Here is a 23,079-nt window from a genome sequence, read left to right as displayed (position 1 = left end):
TTTGATTACACCCATTAATTCTCATATTTGTTGATTTAACAAGTGCATATCCAAGCATTATATAAAGAGGCGTATCTGGTAAATGGTTACTGTCCATCTCCTTTCACAGATAAGAGACTAGTGCAGACAGTAACAAATACAACAACTATAACCGTAACTTAAGGGAATATGCTATAGTTACCAATTTCTCTCTGTAACTATTTAGGAACTCTAGAATAAGAAAAATTCTTGCAAATTAGACTAGCTATGTAGACCCCAAAATGCTAATAGTATCTGTATGAGAACACTGGTACCCAGAATGCTACCACCAAGAAACTAAACTGCTATTATCTCTAGACTGCTAAGGGTGTTGAAATATGAAAGAAAACGAACGTCCATCATTCTTGTGTCTACTTTATGACAGCAGCCTGAGATATACTCAGCTAAGAGCCCATCGCCTGCTCTGTACCCAGAGGCTTTCCAGACAGCTGGAGGATTACTTGTAAGCCATCTTACTGCTTTAGGTGGCAACAAGCATGAAGATTTTGACCTGGAATAATATTTTGCACAAGAAAATTAATAGCTTGGCATTCTTGAAAATGCTGGTCTCAAGATGAAACAAAGAGACTATATATATTATAAAACAACCCCCAACTAATGTGAATGATAGTTACCTATATAGTTAGCCACCTAATTTCAAGTGCCCTTTCATTGTGCAAAATGCCTTAACAAAATAAAGTGAGTTTTTAAGATTTAAAATTACTCTGTAGAGGAGGAAAGAAAACTTTCCTGGGAAGATCTGCACTAGACCCTGTAGAGACCATGAAGAATATATGTGTCATTCTTATCTAAAAGAGTTCAAAACCTAGTTGAAGGGGCACAGGAGACAGCTTTCAAACCAAACCACAATGTACCTCTATTAACAGGTGCCATGTGGCAGCACAAAGGAAGAAATAGATTATAGATGTAAGTCAGAATCTTCAGAGAAGGTCATTCAGAACTTAGGTCTCAAAGGAGGAGTCTCTATACATTGCATCTTCAAGGAAAGATTAGTACTGGGCTATCAGAGTAGAGCTCTTCTACTGGGAGATACTGACACTTTGGGAATATCGGGACATGGAAGTCGTTTTGGCTGGGATGGAGAATGAGGAATGGAACAGTAATATTAGCACTGCAGTTAGAAGGTGGGCCCAGCACAATCCTGAACAAAAGCTATGTTGTCCAAAACACTGACTGTATCTCTCCAGGAGGATAGGGTGGCAAGGCTGTCTTCACTCAAGAGAATCCTCCACATACCCAAACCAGCAATGTCAAAACATCAAGGATGCTTCTTTAAAAGCCCATTCACAGTCTGAAATAAAATGGAATTACCCCAATATATTATTTTAATTCCCTATTTTGGAGTAATGAAAGACACACGCTTGTGTACACATGCACATACACACCCTACTATTTGAATTATTTCAATTTAACTGTGATTACAATCTACAACTGAGATTATCAGGCTTTCTTAATTAAACTTCTTTCTAAGGTTAATCCACAACAAATGAACAATTTTCAAAATAAAAGCATTATATAAAGAATTCAATAAAACCGGCTCCAAGTTAATTAAGTTTATTTCCTTCAGTGATATCCTGACCTCCTTCAAACACAGCATGAGCAGCTCTGAGAAAGCACAAAACTGCAAACCAGCTACTAACACAAAAACATCAAGAGAGAGTGTGCTAGACAATAAGTTCACAAGGTGGGACTCCTCTACGGTCAGCATGTTCCCATTTTAACTGTGTGGTGACTGCATGCTAGGCATGTTGTACACAACACACACGTGCGCGTGCGTGCGTGCACATGCATGCGCGCGTGCACACACACACACACACACACACACACACACACACACACACACAATCTCATTTGATCTCTACTCAGCTCTGTGAGTGGCTCTATGGTTATCCCACTTTACAGTCTGAGTTCCCTTCCTCCAGCCCCTACACCTCACTCCCCTACCAGCCCTTCATTACTGAATCACCTGCCCCTTCCCCATCAGCTCTATCCTCTGTCCCCAGTCCCATTCTAGTCCATATGGCTTTCGTCATCATCATAGTTCGTGCTGAAGTTCCCTCTGCAGGTTTCTCTTTAGGTTACCTCACCTTTTCTCTAAAGATTGACTGCATCTCACCCATGCAGTGCCCAGCAGAGATTCTTATACACAGAACAAGCTGAGCAGACGTTTGTTGAATTAGCAGTATTACAATGGGCTTTGGAGGGGGAGGAAGAATAGAGCAACACTGAAAACAAAATAAAAAGCAACAAGCCGTCATTCTGTATCTGCAGATGAGGAAAGAAGTGATCTCAGAAATTATGGGATAGATATGAGTTAAGCCCTAAGTCATAATTATACTGAAAGACAATGCAGGTGAGTGTCCCATCAAAATCGAGTAGAGCTAAGCAGGAGAAAGCTTGCTCATTGAAAGGCTGCAGGAACTCAGCTCCATCTTGCTCCAGAAGGAGGCTGTCGCCTTACCTACAGAGTGAGGGAACAATAACTACCGCACACAGACGCAGGCATAAATGGATGATGTAAACAGGCCCCCCACAGCATTGTCCATACAATTTCAAGAAACAAACCAAGGAAAGAAGAAACAGTTTTGACTGCTTAAAAATACCATCCATACTTAAAAAATATCAATTGTTAAACAACATCAAATATCAAACATAATAGATTTTAAATACCGCTAGTGCATTAACATATCATTCACAAAGTAGTTAAATGAAAACTTCAATAGGAAAATGAAAGATAAAGGAAAGCCCACTCCCCCAAAGTCTAACATCTCAAAGCACATTAGTGTATGCAACCAGATCAACCAGGCAGGAACAATATCTACCGGACTTAAGTAATTACAATATTAGATTGATTTGGTTTTTGATTTTGCTTATTAAATCAGCAGCACCAAGAATGGTACAGTGCAAACAGCAACTTCTGGAACTTTGAACAGCACGTAAGTTGGCATATTGCTCTTGACCATTTGTTAGTAGTGAAGTCCTTAAAGTGTGTCAAAACTTACAAAAAGCAGGCATTTATGCTAAGGGAATAATTATTGATGTGTACCAAGACAAACCGGAGCCTTATTTATAAGGCGAAGTCTGGGCATGAGCTACTGATCCAATCGAATGATTAGTAAAGGCTGTGATCCTAAGAGCTGTGATCTTATGGAAGACATACAACAGCATGAGAAAATGAGAAACTATAGATGGGCAGTGCTGTGTGGGTCTGTCTTCAGGAAAGGAACAGTAGCGAACTGTAAGTGTGTGTAGAAAGGACACGGATATAAACATGCCAATATACCAACGGGATCCCTAGAGAATGAAGCCATGGGTTGCTTTGCTGAGCTATAACATCTTCATTTTATATGGTGAGCATAATTTCATGTTGAGAAACTAGTAATTTTCCTGAAAGGAGAGGACTGAATGCCCTGACAATGGAACCTGTCCTTATGGTGGCTGCCCTGTGCTCCTTGGGAAAAGCATGCAATGCTGAGCTCCTACTGGCTACAGGAGCAGTTGACACCATGCAGTGATAAAGTTCAACTGATGCTAGAAGAGCTGAGGGAGTATGTCATGCTTAATGCTCAGAGGGCAGAAGGGAAGCTAACGCCACGGTCTCATGCTTACTCAGCAGCAGAAGGACAAAATGAAAGCAAACATTAATGATGGACGATTTAGTGTTCTGTATGTCACACTTGCAGAAATGCTCCTGCTGTGTTTATCTATGCTGTAACTCATTGCTTTCTGCACATCTGAAGAAAGTCCTTGGCACTCAGTGCAAATCCTTTGTTAGAGCAAAGGGGGAAAATTAGTTCATGCTTAAAAACTTGGAAGAGGCACACAACATGTTTGTGTATTGCTGAAGGTGTGTGCCAGTGTATACACCAGTATGTGAACATATTGTGTGGCTTTCCAAGTTCATAATAAAAACAGCCTAATTCATAACAAAGCCAACGTGCAATAAGATACATGCAGCCCCGCCCTCTTCGGTTGGCAAAGAACCGAGCAGAGCACTGCCTACTGACAAGTGCATCCACCGTTCCTGATAATCCTTCCCAAACAAAGCCCAAAGGGCAAAGCGATTGAGAGCCTGGGCCTCTGCACAGAGAGCAGCCAACTAATCAGTATTCTCAAACTAGTCAGAGCAGGATTATCTGGTACAACAAACTGAAAATCTAGACCAGGGGTCAAGTTAACATCGTCTACGCTGCTTGCACTGCCCATCCTTACACAACGCCACTCGGTTTTCTCTTGGGTGGCTACCGATCATATTGCTGCTCCTACAGTTTTCCACCTCATTGCCCAACTTCAGGAACTGACAAGCAGTCCAGGAATGGCCTATGTTAGGTCCACTGGAAACAGGGACAGGGAGACTTTTACTTCCCTTAAGCTCTTGGGAAAGAAGCATGCTCTTTCTGCCTGACCTCACATTTCTCACTGCAGCAACACTTCTGCTACTGCTTGTAAGAGCCTCTCCTTGCAAAGAAAAGCAGCAAAGAAGCAAGTGAAACTACAAAACACACTCCTGATAAACCAAATTTAACTGGCCTGAAACCATCAATTACCAATTGGTACAATGTTTTGTCATAGAAAATCAAAAGGAGTCGATAAATGTGGGGGCTAGATGGCTGCCTCTTTTCCCCAACTGAGCTGCCTATCTTAGTCACCACAGGCTGCTGTAACAAAATACTCCAGCCTGGGTAGCTTCTGAAACAGACATGATGTCTCATAGTTCTCAGGTCTAGGGGAAGCTGAGGTTACGGTGGCAGCAAAGTAGGTTCTGACTAGGCTCTCTTTCGGGCCTGTGGACACTGCTACTTTCTTATTTCATTCTCAGGTGTGTGTGCATAAAACAGAGAAAGAAATAAGACACAGAGGTGGAGTGAGATGATATATACATAAATGCATACATCATACATACATACATACATACATACATACATACATACATACATACATGAAGATTGAGGAGGAGACAAAAGAGATGCTCTGGTTTCTTTTTATAAAGACATTAATTCCTAAATGAGGTTCTCACCTTCATGGCCTCATCTAAATGTAATTACCTCTCAAAGACCTCTAGTTTACTTCTTAATTATAAATTTCCTCCAAATACCTTCAAATGGAGAAATAAGTGGGCAACACAGGAATTTACACATCCAGTCCATTTTGCTTTTCAACACAAAACACAGGCTGGAGAGGTGTGGACTGGCACACACCACTAGAATGTTGGCTATACCCCAGGTACACAGCATTCTTACCTCAGACTAGCATCCTGCTGGAACAGAGCATCATTCAGTGAATACTGATAGAGCAGTAAGGAGGAGAGAGGAGGAAGAGTGGGTGAGTGGGTGACCAGCCAGTACCATGCATGGCTGCACCCCCCACCCACACACTAAAGACAGAGGAAGGGGAGCCTAAAGAGCCAAGGGAAGGATGAGCACTGAGAAGACCCGAAGGCTCTTGCTAACCTGCGTCTCCACAGTCAGAAGCCAAGTCTGCAACACATCTTCAAGGGCGGGAGGTGGGGGGATACCCAAAGGTTGCTGCTGGGAAGAATGGGAGAAGACTGCAGAAAGAAGAGATGCCCAAACAGAGTGGGCAGAAAAGTAGGAGTGCTGGAGATGACAAGGGAAATGTGGACATTTTTGATGGCTGTGTCCTTTAAAACACTATTTTTACCAAGTTTCATAAAAACGCTGGATTTTGTTTTACTCTACCTGAACTATGTAATTAACACACACACTACTCATTGTTTCCCAGGGAAGGAACTTGTATTCCCAACAAAATGTCTCCCAGGATGGATTAACGTGGGGAAAACACCTTACCCTGAGCTTTGAAAGGCTCTTCTTGGCTCCCAGTGTGGATTACCTCATGTTGACACAAAATGGCTTGTGGTATGGGAAAACATGAAATTCACTTTTACATCCTCTGCCCTCTCGACCACCAACACATCCTTAATTCCCTTAAAACCAGAGACCTGTTGGGACCTGACGGCCTAACACTGGTGTTGACAGGATGTCAGGAGATCTGCACTTTGCAGCGACATCACTGAGATTGTTTTCCTCAAAAGAGCAGCAGTTTCTTTTATCTTCAGATTGATAATTCTGCCATTTCCTGAAAGTCAGGGTCAGTGTGTGAAAAGGTGTTCGACACCTTGTTCCCACCTCTCAATCCCACTCTCCCCTCTTCTCAGCACGCCATGAAGATGCCATGGGGTTTGACAGTGGCTTTCTGACATTGGTACTCTACCCAGAAGAGAGTTTGGAAGCTCTTGTATGCCTTTAACAATTTCTGGCCCATTTCCTGCTTGAAATACCATAAAAAATTATGAAAAGTATCTTTAATAAAACTCAATACAGTTCAACTTAGAAAAAATTAGATAATTGCTAAAGGAAAAAGTCTATATAGGATACTTCAAGAAACAGGCAGGGGTGAGGAGTTTCTGAGCAGGACCCCAGGTGCTTAAGAAACAAGTTAAATAATTAACAAATAGGACTTCATGAAGTTGAAAAGTTTCTGTACGATAAAGAAAGAAATCAAATAAGTGAAAGTCAGTTATAGAACAGGTCAAAAATATTTTCCAGATATACACCCAATAGAGGATAAGTATCTAGACCATTTAATTAACACAAGAAATTAAACATCAAGAAAAGTAATAGCCCAATCAAAACCAAGCTATGAGGCTGAGGTTAAGGGCACTCACTGGCTGCTCTTGCAGAGGTGCTGAGTTCAATTCCCAGAAACCATATGGTGGCTCACAGCCATCTATAATGAGACCTGGTGCTCTCTTCTGCTGTGCAGGTATACACGCAGATAGATCACTCCTACATAAAATAAGAAAGTCGTTTTTAAAAATGGGTTATGAAACTAAATATAGAGAGCCTGAAGAGAAGAGAAGAGAAGAGAAGAGGAGAGGAGAGGAGAGGAGAGGAGAGGAGAGGAGAGGAGAGGAGAGGAGAGGAGAGAAGAGAAGAGAAGAGAAGAGAAGAGAAGAGAAGAGAAGAGAAGAGAAGAGAAGAGAAGAGAAGAGAAGAGAAGAGGAAGATCAGACAGACAGACAGACAGACAGGCAGGCAGGCAGCTAGTAAACCTTTAAGAAGGCATTCAACATCATTACTGTCAGGGAAATGCAAACAACAGTTACTTTGAGATCCCACTTCAGCCAGTCATTAAGAAACCATGACAACAGAAGCTGGGGAGGATGTGGGGAAGGAGAATGCCTGTGCACCATTGGTAGAAGTACAGGATGTGGGGAAGGAGAATGCCTGTGCACTTTTGGTGAAGTACAGGATGTGGGGAAGGAGAATGCCTGTGCACTGTTGGTGAAGTACAGGATGTGGGAAGGAGAATGCCTGTGCACCGTTGGTAGAAGTACAGGATGTGGGGAAGGAGAATGCCTGTGCACTGTTGGTAGAAGTACAGGATGTGGGGAAGGAGAATGCCTGTGCACCGTTGGTAGAAGTACAGGATGTGGGGAAGGAGAATGCCTGTGCACTGTTGGTGAAGTACAGGATGTGGGAAGGAGAATGCCTGTACACTGTTGGTGAAGTACAGGATGTGGGGAAGGAGAATGCCTGTGCACTGTTGGTAGAAGTACAGGATGTGGGGAAGGAGAATGCCTGTGCACCGTTGGTAGAAGTACAGGATGTGGGGAAGGAGAATGCCTGTGCACCGTTGGTAGAAGTACAGGATGTGGGAAGGAGAATGCCTGTGCACCGTTGGTAGAAGTACAGGATGTGGGAAGGAGAATGCCTGTGCACTGTTGGTGAAGTACAGGATGTGGGAAGGAGAATGCGTGTGCACCGTTGGTAGAAGTACAGGATATGGGGAAGGAGAATGCCTGTGCACTGTTGGTGAAGTACAGGATGTGGGAAGGAGAATGCCTGTGCACTGTTGGTGAAGTACAGGATGTGGGAAGGAGAATGCCTGTGCACTGTTGGTAGAAGTACAGGATGTGGGGAAGGAGAATGCCTGTGCACTGTTGGTGAAGTACAGGATGTGGGGAAGGAGAATGCCTGTGCACTGTTGGTGAAGTACAGGATGTGGGAAGGAGAATGCCTGTGCACTGTTGGTAGAAGTACAGGATGTGGGGAAGGAGAATGCCTGTGCACTGTTGGTGAAGTACAGGATGTGGGAAGGAGAATGCCTGTGCACTGTTGGTGAAATACAGGATGTGGGGAAGGAGAATGCCTGTGCACCGTTGGTAGAAGTACAGGATGTGGGAAAGGAGAATGCCTGTGCACCGTTGGTGAAGTACAGGATGTGGGGAAGGAGAATGCCTGTGCACTGTTGGTGAAGTACAGGATGTGGGGAAGGAGAATGCCTGTGCACCGTTGGTAGAAGTACAGGATGTGGGAAGGAGAATGCCTGTGCACCGTTGGTGAAGTACAGGATGTGGGAAGGAGAATGCCTGTGCACCGTTGGTAGAAGTACAGGATGTGGGAAGGAGAATGCCTGTGCACTGTTGGTGAAGTACAGGATGTGGGGAAGGAGAATGCCTGTGCACCGTTGGTAGAAGTACAGGATGTGGGAAGGAGAATGCCTGTGCACTGTTGGTAGAAGTACAGGATGGCGGTTTCTCCAAAAGCTAAATAGAAAGCACAAAGGCACTCACATAGCCGTGTTCTTTGCTGCTCTGCTCATCATAGCTGGGAAATGGAATCGGCATCAACTAATGAATGCATAAAGTGTCTTAATTGAAAAGAAAAAATGAAATCATGACATTTGAAAGAAAATAGATTGAACTGGAAAATATTATGCTAAGTGAGGTAACACATACCAGAAAGATAAACATTACATGTTCTCTCACATTAAAGCCTGCTTTTGGATTTTATGTTTAACTTGGAGTGCCCATAGGAGTCAGGAAGCTATAAAGAGTGCATGGGAGGAGAACTTATTGGGAGAAGGGAAGTGAGACAGGCAACATGAAGAAAGGGGCTTTGCTGGGCTAAGGGTGTTGAACAAGGATAGGTAGTGAAGAGGCTCAACTTAAAGAAAACATTGAAGGAACCAGGCTGGTCAAACACTTGGGTAGGGAGAGGAAATAGTGGATTAACCAAAACTCAGGCCTATGATGAAGCCTTATAGTTTACTACTTTGTAAACTAAATATAAAGCAGAATTCATAAAAGGGAGGTTTAGGGGTTTAGGTTAGGTTAAGATGACTCCGCTCTTCCAGAGGACTCTAGTTCAACTCCCAGAACCTACATGGTAGTTCATAGCCATTGTAACTTTAGTACCTCTGTGAGCACTGTATGCACACGATGCACAGATATACATACAGACAAAATGCATATACATTAAATAAACAAAATTCAAAATGAATAGATAAGTAAATAACATTTTGAAGAAGAGTTGGAATAGAAGTGCGCTGTATGGGTAGACAAGGCATAGAAGACATGAGTTATTAAATGAAAATTTCAGTGCCTGGCATGAGATACCTCACTATGAGTGATTCATCAACGAGCCTCCCCCCCCCCTCAAAAATCCCTCAAGACAACACAGGCAATTGCTATTGCTCTTAGGTGCCCACCATAACTGAACTGTGGCAGTTCGAAAGAAAATGGTCCCATGGGCTCATAGGGAGTGTCACTATTAGGAGATGTGGCCTTAATGGAATAGGTGTGGCTTATTGCAGGACATGGGTCTGAGCTTTAAGAGCTCAGACACTCAAGCTGGACAGTGGCTTGTGGTCTCTTCCTGCTGCCTGTAGATTCCAGATTCTCAAGCTCCTTCTCCAACACCATGTCTGCCTGCATGCCACAATGCAGGTCATAATGATGATATGACTAATGGTGATAATGGACTAAAACTCTGACATTGTAAGTCAGCCCCAATTAAGTGTGTTCTTTTAGAAGAGTTGCTATGGTCATGGTGTCTGTTCACACTAATGGAAACCCTAACTAAGACATGCATGTAAGACCTGTTTGCTGAAGGCAATGCACACTGCAATTGTGGGAAAATCAAGTTGGAACTGACCTGAAATTTTCTTCTATGTCGGGTAGCTTTTACAATGATAGAAGGTATCTAAGTTAGAGTTTCTGTTGCTGCGATGAAATACCATGACAAAAGCAAGTCGAGAGGAAAAGGGTTTATTCAACTTATGCTCCTATACCACAGTTCATCATCAAAGGAAATCAAGACAGGAACTCAAGCAGGACAAGAACCTGAAGGCCTGATGTAGAGGACATGGAGGGGTGCTGCTTACTGGCTTGTTCCTCATGGTCTGGTCATCCTGCTTTCTTATAGAACTCAGGAACACCAGCTCAGGGATGGCACCATCCACAATGATTATGTAAACTCTTACAACTGGATCTTATAAGGCATTTTCTCAATTAAGGCTCCCCCATCTCTGATGACTCTATCTGTGTCAAGTTGACAACGACAACAAAAAAATAGTACAGCTGACCCCTTATCAACTTGGCACACAAACACATTACTGCTGAGCCACAACCTTTCCTTTCTTACTCATCTTCATGATGACACGTTAATATGAATACCACAATATAGAACATTTTATAAACTTAAGTCCCACAGTCTTTACAGATTCAAACACTTTAAAATTCTGTGTTTTTAAAATTCAAAGTCTATTTTAAAACTCAAAATCTCTTTCAAAATTCAGTCTCTCAACCATAAAATCAAAAGTAAATTAACTAATCCTTACTTCAAGAGGGAAGAACCAGAGCACGGTCACAATCTGAACAAAACTGTACCCCCAAGGGTAAGTCGCTCAATGTCCAATGTCCGAGATTCACTCATGGTCATCTGTGCTCCTTCAAAGGTCACTTCTTCACTTTCTGCCCTCTGAAGCACAGACTGTCTTCTAGCTCTAGCTGGCCCCACTCCACTGCTGCTCTTGGTGTCATCCATAGTTGGGTCATCTCCAAAACTTTGGGATCTTCTGCAGCAGCTGGGCTGCACTTTTACCCATAGCCTCCCCTAGGATCTCTTTAATGGTGCCAAGCTTCAACTTCTCTGCACGGCCCCTTCAACTCTTGGCCTTCAACTGCCACTGAGGCTGCACTTTCATCAATGGCCTCTTCTGGCCTCTCACAGTACCAAGCCTCAGTTGCTCTTCCACAACCCCTTCATGCCTTACAATCCAGTACCACCTGGGTGACTCTTATGCTATCAAGTTCAGCTACCAGCAAGAGATAGAACTGTTCCTACCTCCGGAACTCAGCTTCTATGTCTTGACCTCAAGAAAACACTTCCCAGATTTCATCTGAGTGATGCTGGTCTCTTGGCAATCATCACTAATTTCTTGGTTCCAGCTAACCAGCATCAATTGTCCCAATAACTCAAAGGTTTCACTTCCTTCCTTCCTTCCTTCCTTCCTTCCTTCCTTCCTTCCTTCCTTCTTCCTTCCTTCCTTTCTTCTCTCTCTCTCTCTCTCTCTCTTTCTTTCTTTCTTTTTAATGATTCTGCATGGAAAGGTTTAATGAGAGAAAAAGAGAAGAGGAGAGGAATAAAGGCCGGCCATGAGCATGTGGAGGGAAGTGGGGAAGGAAATGGGGGGAGAAGGGACAGAGGGGAAGAGGGGAAGAGCGAGAGCAAGAAAGCAAGTGAGCAAGAGAAGAGCAAGGTTTCACTTTCATGGTGCTGTTCTCTTGTTAATCATGGCTGACTCTTAATCTCAAGTTGAACAGACCAACAGAATCTTAATTCAAAATAGCGAACAGCTATTTAAATTTCTCACTGGAACTTCACAAGCCAGGCTTCCACCTCAACATTCTTATTTTCCAAGTTCCTGTAGAACATCCCACTGAGCTCTCAACACTCAATAGCTTTTCTAGCCCAAAGTTCTAAAGTCCTTCCTTAGTCCTCCCCAAAACATGTCAGGCCTGTCATAGCAATACCCCATTCCTGGTACCAACTCGTCTTAGTTTTCTATTGCTATGATGAAACACCACATTTGATAATGTTCTTGTCTACTTGTTGGTAAATTTCAATGCTACTGCAGATTAACATGAAAGCAGGGCCCCTGGACAGAGTGACTACACATGTCACTCATCTCTTTCCCCTATCTGAACTGTGGTTACGAGGTCTTTTATCCTCTTCAGTTTTTCTGGGATGAGAAAATGGATAATGGATATTAAAAATGTATTAGCACATAGTAAATGCTCATGTTTGGGTGTGACTATCCTTAAAATATTATAAAAAACTGGGAGTATAGTCCAGATAAAACTGTCTGGCTAAATGTAAGACTATAGCTCTGATTCCCAACATCATAAAAACATTGTAAAACAACTGATCTATGAGGATATTTAAGGGTGATGCACTGAGAAAGTTTGATTATTCAATATTCTAGCATGAAACGAAGTAAGCCTATGATTACACACCCAGGAATTGAAGAAATATACATGTTGAAAGTGATCTTGTTATTAAAGGAAACCATGAGTATGAATGACATTAAACTTGTTCCAGTGCTGAACTGGGAAGTGACTGGGTTTCCTGAGAAGGAAGAATAAGCTTAAAGTCAAAGACGTTCAACCAAATAGGTTTTTTGGAAAAAATAGACATGACCAGAAAAAGTTGTATCTAGGAATGACAATGTAAGAGATGAGCAAAAATCAGTCTGCAAAGGAAACCAAGAGAAATGCTGGTGTTAAGACGTATGTGGTGGACTGGGACAACCACTGCTTCCAAAGAGAACTCACAGGGTTTCCCCAAGTGCTTAACCAGTTTAAAATTCCAGACACTCAAGGCTGATGTGCATATTTGTTATACAGAAACAGACCTATAGGATAAGGGCACACCGTGGGAGCAAAACAAAATGAAAAAATGCTCTAAGAAGAGAGGTGTTGTGGTCCTACATCCATCATTTAAACGTATGCAGTTCACTAACTTGGATTGAAGATTAATCAAAATAGTCTATAGGTCAATGGTCAGGGTTATTTAATCATCAAGAAAAACTGGCTTAATTAGCCATATAGATTGTCTTTTCTGGAAACCCTCACATTGCCCGTGAAGGGAACTTTAGAGACTAAACAACCAAGAACAGTTACTTTTGTGCTGCGTGGGACTTAGTTTCTCGGCTCTCAGCTCAAGCGGAAAAGAGAAGTAAAGTAAGCGCAGAGCAGGACACTCCTGATGACAGAATGAGAGGCTGAGCGTCCTTTAACTCCACTGAGCCGGCTTGAAGTAAATATTCTTACAGACTCCATTCTATAGCACTGAGTAGCTCATAGTGAAAATTAACAGTGTTGCCCGCTCCCCAACCCCCCACCAAACCCCTTTCTTCTTGAGTGGGTTCCCACTTCACAGAGGAAACTGCTGTCTGCTGGGCATTGGTTTTGGCTGCTTTTGGAAGCTCCTTATCAAGTCATTTGATAACATGCCATACTGCTTCTGTGGCAAACAACTTTCTTTTGCCTTTATCTTTCTTTCCTCTGTACTAGGTAAGAATACAACAGCCGGACAGACACAACACACGCATAGCACACTTCAAACACCGACCCCAGCTGGACCTTTGTTTCTTCTTTCATCAGCTACAGAGTACAACTCTGGTGTCACGGGTGTGGAGAGCGCTTCCCTTTCCCTTCCTCTCTCCTCCTCAGTTCTTCCACCACCAGGTTTCCCTACGCCTTTGGGATTTTTTGTTGTTGTGTTCAGTGTTTACCTCGATTATGTAAGCAAAGAAGAACTCACTCCTGTCAATCACAACCTCTTCAGACCTTATAGATATACAAGTTACTGCCAGTGGTACACTGCTGCTTGCTTTAGAGACCATTATTCATTATAAAATCCATGGTAACTTCATAGATTTTCTTTCCCACATATATCAATGGGCATGGGTCAAATTTCTCAAATTACTAAATTTTACTCAATTAAGAAATTAGTAGCAATAAGCAGTTAAGATTTGTTTCCTTCAGTACAAGTTCAGTTTATATTCAAAACTGGAGGCCTTTCATGGTAGGACTCCATAGTGGCAGTATGGGAACATACCAGGAAGTATCAAAAAGACGCAGGGCATTTCAGTCACATGAAGGGACAGATAATAAACTACCTTTGGATGACAGGACCCATCCATATTCTTACGTCTTCCAGTCTGGGTATCAGCCTCCCAGACCAAAGATTATAGGTCAATTCCCTACCTGAATGACCGGTGCACAAGTAGCCTTGCTTCCCATCCTCAGAGACCAAGAGTTCATCTTGTGTTCCGAACCTCTCATCTGTGCAGAGAGAGCTGCTGAGGAAAAAGTCCAAGGCTCTCATGAGAGCAGGCTAGACACTCATGGGTTTACGGGTAGTGCTTTAGAAGATTCCAGATGGCGTTAGAAGTGAAAGGCTCAACATGGACTGTGTGGTGGTTGAGCAGGTATGGAGCTTGGGCTCAGGAGCCAGAAGAGCTGGCCCCAGTAATCAGTGCCACTCGCAGTGGCTGAGCATATACCTGAACTCGGAACCTCAGCTTCATCATTCCAAAACTGGGGTTGCTGCACCGTAAAGACATGCATAAGACACCTCGTCTGATACAGTGTATATAAGCTGGATATATGAGGTCAATAATACGACCAACATACACTGCACAGGTGTATGAAATTCTCAAAAACAATAAGAATGTTATAATAAAAATTTCAAAGATGATACCCAGTAAACTTCTCATTAGTATTAGTGGCGTGGTACTGCTCAGAGCCTCCCTTTGAGTCCGCCTGCTCTCTGATGTTAGACCTGACCAGAATTTTCATTTCTGCTCACCGGCTGAAGTCAGAGGAGTGGCTTCTTGCCATCAAAGTCAACAACAGGCCTGGTAGACAAAGAGAACGGGAGGACCCTTCTATGGGTGTGCAGTCTATGGCATTCAACTCCACACTCTTGTGGGTCCTGGTTTCATGTTTTGTCAGTCACAACCTTTCACTGTGTTCCTTCTTATAGCAGCCCCTATTTTAAAGGTGCTTTCCAAATAACCTTATGTTTGGACTGAGCTAAAAATGGTAAAAACAGATGTGCTAGCTGTCTTCCAGGAAGGCTGGAGAGATCCTAAGGAGAGTGGATTCAGCGTCACCTGGATTGGACCCATAAAACAGTAGCTACTATTAACAAGCCCAAAAGAAAAAAGAAAATTTGATTTTTAGGGCCCTGTTGGAGATATTTAGGCAAAGGAAAGTGTATTTATGTGGAAAGTTTCAAGGCATTCCAAATGAGATAAAGCGAAATGAGAAGAACACAGACGTGCAGCTCCTGGACCTCAGCTCGCCATATGTGAAGTATCAAATAAATAGCTTTCTAATCTCAAATGCTAATCTCTCCTTTCAGCCTTCCTCATTTTATGGGACCAAATATTTCAAGCCTCATCTGGGTTCTATTACAATCTCAAAGACAACATGATATCTAGGAAAGCGTTTGTATGTAAAAATCATTTAAACTCAGGCAGTGGTGTAAGTTGATGTGGACTCCATTACCCTAGATTTCATATAATTATATTCCTTTTCCTTTAACTCCAAAAATGATCATTTTCTCCTTTGGCACAGAGTTTCCTTGGCTCTAGGTTTGATGCCAATGGAGTCTCACTGTGAAAACAGATTAGAAGTAGGAGGTCTGGTCAGTCTTCACAATGCTACATTCTAATCAGGCCGAGCCGCGGAGAGGGCCGCTGTGGGCACGCTGGCTGCTCTTCAAACAACAGCGCATGCTGTCCATTTCACTCACAATGAAAAAGCTCTTCGGGAGATTTCGATAACGGCTCCCCTCCTACTCAGAGCCCACATTTGTAATGTTTATATAAGTGGGGGTTATAAATCTTTCTCCAATAGACCCCATGGTTTCTAAGGCAGACTTCTTGTTATAAACTGCCTGTTTCCGGTTTGCCTGCCTAAGCAAGGCAGGCAAAGCCAGTTTGCCAGAGACTGGAACTAATTTAATGTGCTCCAGGTTTAAGCCCCTAGCCTGTGTGCCTTTACAGGGAGATTTTACACAGTGGATTACAGCTGACTTTAACAATGATTCATACGATAAGTGGCTTTCGATTTGTTTTTTAATGTCCGAAAGTATGCATTTGCAGAGGACATGTCATCAAAATTATTAAGGGAAAAAAAAGGAATTCAACTTTTCATCAAAATAAAAAGTGTAAATGGTATTGGTGCCAAGGGCTCCTGCACGTGAATTTGTGTTCTACTACAGAAAATAAGACAAAGTTGGTTATAGACAGTTAAGCCTGGGTGAGTTCCAAGATAGGATGATTGGTTAAATTGATACATTTTACCTCAAGGTTTGGTCCTGTTATTAAAAATACTAAAGCTACCATGAAAATGGACAAATGCCCTGTTCTATCCAGCCTCAAAGATATCCTGTGTGCTTTTTTTCAAAGATGCAACATTCCTTGAGACAAGCGCTAATTGAAACAAAAGCACATTCACAAACCTCCAGGACCATCCATCAGGGGAAAAAAACCGTGTCATCTGTTAACTCAGCAGCAGCCCCAGCTTAAGAAAGCAAACTGCAGCACAGAAGGCATGGTTATACTATTGTTTGAGTGTTTGTGCTGAGGGGCCCACACTGCTCTCCACGATACTTTTAAAATATCAAATGTAAGAAGATAGGCTCGTCCCCAAGCTGTTGGTTTCTTCCATCCCCCACTCCCGCCGCCCCCAAGTTCCTTTCAAAGGGATCGGCAACGTCGTACAGTAGGGGGCAGTGTTGCACCACCTTGCTCTCACTTGGACAGCATCAAGGCCAGACCAAAGGAAAACAGCCCATTATTCTTCATTATGCCTTAACCACCCCGGCCTAATTACCCTAATTTATTACAAAATTTCAGAGTTTTCCCTTGTAGCCTAACCTGCTTTCTCACCACCTACATACCATATTGAGATGTTTTAAATGATAGAAAAACTAATGTTTTTAATAACAAAACCAAATCTACCCAAATATCCGAGACAAGGCTGATTGCTGTTTAGCCGTTGTTGATGGAGAACTATTTGTTGAATGTCATATTTCAAAAGCATGAAGACTTTTACAATTGCAAATATCCAGATGTTCTTTATTGAAAATATAATATCACATTGGGAGATGGCTAAAAAAAAAAGAATGAATATTTTATCTTGGTCTAAAATGAAATGCAGAGTTGGTTTATAAAACACAAGTCAATGCGACCCATGCTAATTACATAATATTTAAAATATGGAATAAGAAAATATTTACAAGTACAAAAATGTCTTCATATCTTCCAGAAATAACCTTTGTCTTTCCATCTGCCTGGATGGCTCTCACTGGCCTGCTGGGAACTAACGCCCACACTGCACGCTGGCTTCCCGCTCGCTTCCCGGCGCTTACACTGCTTTGGAGCTGTGAGTGGGTGCGAGGAGAGGCTAAGCCTTTCCTGGGTCCCAAATAAAACGTGTCCATATATCATAGCAATTTTATCTACATACACAGTGGTGATCCAAGTACATTTCAAGGTTAATAAAATAATAATTCATTATTTGACTTAAAAAGAGAGAAAGAGCAGGAGCTAGAAAGGCGGCTCAGCCGTTGAGAGAACTCACTGCTCTCACAGAGGACCCAAGTTCCTCCCTCTGCATCTGCATCAGCCATCTCAAAACCACCTGCACCTCTAGTGTCGGGTGGGGCCGCGCCCTCTTCTGCGCTTTGCAGGCAACTGCGAGCATGTAGAACATAAACTCATGCAGACTATACACAGACAGACAGAGAAGGTTTAAACAAATAAAATAGAATCAAGACTCCCAGTCTTTGCGATTCTTTATCTTTGTCTTCAATTTCAACTTGTTTTTTTTCCACTTGTGTTAAGAAATGTTAAATTTAAAAAAACTTTTACAATTTCACAATTCCACTGGAAAACATTAAAATCATGCCTTTAGAGACATACAAATTAATGGTTTAAAATGTACAAAGGGACTGTAAGAATACAAAATATTTTTTGAAATTCCGTAAGCCAGCAAAAGTCCATAGAATCATATTTAAATGCAATAGATTTTAAGCTTTGGTACTTTGTTACGTTGTGGTTCATTACGCAGCTCATTTCTTTGTTTTATGCTCTCCAGGCGTGTGCGTGTGTGTGTGTGTGTGTACGTGTACGTGCATACACAGTGTGTGCTTAGTGCTTCTATGAGACCCTCCTCCATGTGTGCTGTACCTTTCACCAAAGCTTTTGCAGTGGGGAGGGGCTCGTTTTCAAGACTTAACAGAAACACTGCCCCTATAATTACAACAAAATTTCCTTCAAATTGAGCTAAACATTTGAGCTGCCAGATGGGACATAATTCTTCATAATTATTGCAAAAAGAGGGCCTGTGACAGTTGCAACAGAGTAATTGGCTAATGGGAGAGCAGCAGGTATGCATTTTCCCAAAACATCTGTTTGAAACTCTGGGCCATTTGGAGAGTACCTAGAAAGTCCCATCTTCTAATTAGTTTCTCGCCAACCCGAACCTCACTGGCACGGCTGTTGGAGTAGGTGAGGGTCAGGTTCTCCTGTAGTCAGGCTGATGAAAGCACCCCACCCTCTAAAAGCATGGGCTGATTTCATCTCGCAGTATGGGCTCTGAGATGGAAAAGGAGAGAGCATTTTCTCCTAAGAAGAGCGCGCTTTCTTCATTATTTCAGCCATTCCCTGTCAAAAGCATCGCTGCATACTACAGTGCTCACTTCTCGTCTCTCTTCCTTTATACTTATGATGACAAATGAAGAGATGACGAGAAACAATAAGGAATGAACTTGGCGTCGTGGGATACAATAACAAATATATTTTGGTTTTGTCCCTGATTCCTAACGAAGAGCGCCTAGAACACCTTAGGACTCCATGCAATAGATTGTCTTCGGGGGCAAGAGCGATGGCTTCGTGATAAACATCACTTGCTTCCTTGCCTTGCAGAGGACCCTGCAGTTCCAAGCCCCCACATGGCAGCCAACAACCATCTGTAACCCTAGCTACAGATCTGATGCCCTCTTCTGACCTTCACGGGTACCAGGCACACAAATGTCATGTATACATACATACAAGCAAAACATTGATACACAAAATGAATAAGTGTTAAATGTTTTTAAAGTGCATTCTGTTAGCCCCATAAGCCCCATATGAATGCATGTATTCTTATACTAATGAAGGACCTACTGTGTGACCACAAATGATAGCATGATGAGGTCAGTCATCAAAAAGACCAAGTAATTAAAGTCCCAGATCTCTCTATCCACCAATCTAAGGGAACATGTGGAGCTGGCAGCTGGGCTCTCCAGAGGCTGGAACACAGGGGCTTTCTGGGGCAGGTGACTATTGGGAGAGGGCACGGAAACTAGACCCTTTGCCTTCTTTTCTCTTGAGTTGCATTCTTTAAAACAATTAATAAGCATACACCTTTTCTTCTCTTCTAAGATTTATACCAACACATTATTGAACATAAAGACAGTGTTCTGGGTAACTGTTACTTTTTGTGCAGCCTGTGGGCTTATACCAGGCATCTGAAAGGTTCTGCAGGCTAAGTCCTTGTAAATTGTTAGATCAGACACCCATGCCAACTAGAATAGACAGTTGGTATCCAGAGAACTGAAGACTAGTCTAGTGTGAGAAAATAGCCCCAAGATACAGTTCCAGAGGACCAATGGCCTGAATTGTCAGTGACAGGATATCTGAATAATCACTTTGGCTTTCACATCAAAATACTGTAGATCTGGTGGCTTTAAGAACACACACTATATTTCCTCACAGTTCTAGAGACAGAACATCTAGATTAGCTTTCCAGCACAGTCAGGTATGAGGGCTCGTGCTTTTCATGTCCCCACGGGAGGAAGAGAGGGAGAACTGCTGCCTCTTTGGACAGGAGTACTAATCTTGCCACAGTAAAAATCCCATTCATGTCATGACTTCATCTAAACCTAACGACCTCTTGAAAGCCCCGTGTCATCATAAGAACTTACCATGGCAGTTTTGGCAGGACACAGGCCAGACCACAGCATAGTGCCCACCGGACAAAACAAAAACAACAACAACAACAAAATCTGCTCATAGTGAAGGTTAAGCCTCCCTCCTGGGATAGGTAATTCCTCTTCTGTATCTCAGTGCTTCACTTCAGAGTATTAGAAAGTACATGAACACACACCCACCCCCATTCTTGTGATACGTGCTGGCTTTATTCCCCATCTAGCAACGTCTGTTCTCTTCCAGTCTTGCAACCTCTAAACTCACCTTCAAAATACAAGACATGTCAGAAGAGGGAACTCTGAAAATTACAAACTATTAAAGTGGGTTGCAAATGGGAAAAAAAAAACCCAAAAACCTCTGGCACCCTGATTTAATCAAAGTTGAAATGAAAGCACTGTGTTCATGACTAATAATAGCAGAGCTTCTCTACTCACAGAGAAAGCAGTAATCTGTTCCTGGAAAAAGCCTGCAGCTTCCTGTTTGGAAAATCAGAAGGCAGGACAAACACTGTGCTAATGACCAAAGGAGTCTCCTCCATCACAAGCAGTCTCTGCTTTAGGCTAAGTGCACTCAGACCAAATCCTAACTACATATTTATTACTGAAAGATAAATGGAATTAAAAGTACAGTCTGTCTTAACAATATAAATTTAATCTACATTGCGCCCTGCATAGCTTCTAATAGACTCAACCTCTCAGTTCTAAATCAACAAAGGAATGCACATGCACATCCCCACATGCTCAAGGGCCTAACAGCACTCCGCCATTCCGCACTTAGTTTTTCCACTGAGAACTTGCTAGAATAATGCAAATTTGCTGTCTATGTCAAAACTTTAAAAATTCAGTAAAGTTCTGGGGATTACGAGAAAACAAAGTGTGTACGGTCATTTACCATTACTGTGGGCTTGGATCTTAGAGTCAGTGTGGTCAGAGAGTCCTTGAGGTTATTAGTTGACTCCAGTGAGATAACCAAGAGAAATTAAGGTTTGTAAGTACTATATCAATTTTAAAAAGATCAAGGAATTCGGGTTTGTGGGGACAAAATAAATGTGCATGTAAGGATACTACCTCAGACTCTACTAAGAACAACAGAAAGAAAACCAAGGATTCATCTAGTGTTTAGTAACTCATCCTGTGATTATAAGTGCAGAAGAAATGATAGCAGGAAAATTTCTGAAACTAAAAGCAAATAGACACGACATGTTGAGAAACCGACCTGCTGACACGAGAGGAGCCTCATGAGGCTTAGGGCTGGTGGGTGGCAGCACCTCAGAAACAGGGAGGGCGCTGAGGAAATACTGTGGGAGTAAAGTCCAGAGCAAGTACCCCAGCTTTCTGGTCCATACCCTCATCAGAAGGGCGCTCTTTGGAGGATATGCCTAGGTCAAGACTGGTTTCATGCTGGCTTTATGGCTAACAACAGCTCGCCCACCTCTGATCAATCTCAAACCCACAAGCACACCAAAGCCTTGTCATGTTCAACCAGCTTCGCTAAATCTCGGCTCTCAGTGCTCACACCTAGGAAGAGCCTACATCTGAGAAAAGCTTCTAACAGGCAAGATGGAGAACAAAGCATTGTTTAAAAATTTTTAAAAAAGTGAAAAAACACACAGGGAAAAAAATGTCAAAAAATTACATTTGAAGATGAAGAGGAAATACTGTATCCATAACAAAGGAGTTTAAAGGAGCAGCCCTTCCTCCCTTCTGTGTCTGATGCATGCCAGAGCACTGAACCACAATGGCTACCGAAAGATGTACAAAATAGTAACATATACAACAAAACCCTACCAAACTTAAAATGTTTATTAAGGAAAACAGAAGATAACTTTTAAAAAGTGTGGTGGGGGGTAGAGAGATGGATCAGAGGTTAAGAGTACTTCCTACTCCTCCAGAAGACTGTGTTGTCTTCCGAGCACTCACAGTGGGCAGCTCACAACCACCAGCAACTCACAATGACATCTATTCACACACACACACACACACACACACACACACACACACACACACACACACAGTCCCTACCTCCACAGCTCCCCACACACAGTCCCCACCTCCACAACTCTCCACACACACAGTCCCTCCTCCACATCTCCCCACACACAGTCCCCACCTCCACATCTCTCCACACACAGTCCCCACCTCCACAACTCTCCACACACAGTCCCCACCTCCACATCTCTCCACACACAGTCCCCACCTCCACAACTCTCCACACACAGTCCCCACCTCCACATCTCCCACACACACACAGTCCCCCCTCCACATCTCTCCCCACCTCCACATCTCTCCCCACCTCCACATCTCCCCCCACACACAGTCCCCACCTCCACATCTCCCCACACACACACAGTCCCCCACCTTTACCCCCACCATCTTTCCAGATGCACATTGTTTACATTACTCTACTACCAAAACTCATAATAATTTGTGAAATGATTCATCTATTTTTATGTACATGAGTGCTTGGCAGACATATATGCCTACGTACTACTTATATACATTGCCCAAGGAGGTCAGAAGAAAAGGTCAGACACCTTGCAACTGGAGTTACAGATGGTTGAGAGCCGCCATGTGGTGCTGGGAATTAAATCTGGCCTCTGGAAGAGTGGTCAGGGCTGTTAACTGCTGGGCTGTCTCTCCAGCCCAAACTATTAATCCTTAATACCCAGAAAAAGTAAACTCTATAAAGATCATGGATCAAGAAAGGAAAAAGAATATGTGAGTAGTTTTTAAAACTTAGTATTAGCAGCCTATGTACTTACATTTGTGGAGAACTAAAAAAAAACTTGACAAGAGAACAATAAACGAGCTCATTGAGGAGTGATAACTGGGTCTGTCCTCTCTCATCAATAATGCTCTAGGGACATGTACTGAACACACTGTGCAGCACACACTTAATACAAACTCTTTATGCTAATACAATATATTCCGGCACAGCCACGACACAGCCAGCTCTCCACCCACACATTCTGAATTCAGTCAACTACAGGAGCAAAATATTCAGAAAGCAATTCTAGAAAGTTCCAAAAAAGTAAACTTTGAAATTGCTGCATATTAACACTGTGAAGAATCCATACCAATAAAGTTATGTGTTGGCACTTTGTGGGTAGTTTTCCACCATTTCACAGATCTCAGGTCACATGCCTTGTACATTGTTCATGTATTAAGTAGTTAGGCAAAGATG

At 42.6% G+C, this 23,079-nt stretch overlaps 1 protein-coding gene across 1 annotated transcript in view; it reads right to left on the bottom strand.

Annotated features, from left to right (window-relative positions):
* Scfd2 (sec1 family domain containing 2) overlaps positions 1-23,079 on the bottom strand; it is a 326,684-nt gene that overhangs the window by 229,109 nt on the left and 74,496 nt on the right.

Source organism: Rattus norvegicus, chromosome 14 (genome assembly GCF_021556685.1).
Source record: "Rattus norvegicus strain SHRSP/BbbUtx chromosome 14, alternate assembly SHRSP_T2T, whole genome shotgun sequence".
NCBI lineage: Eukaryota > Metazoa > Chordata > Mammalia > Rodentia > Muridae > Rattus > Rattus norvegicus.
This window is presented reverse-complemented; position numbering and strand designations above follow the sequence as displayed.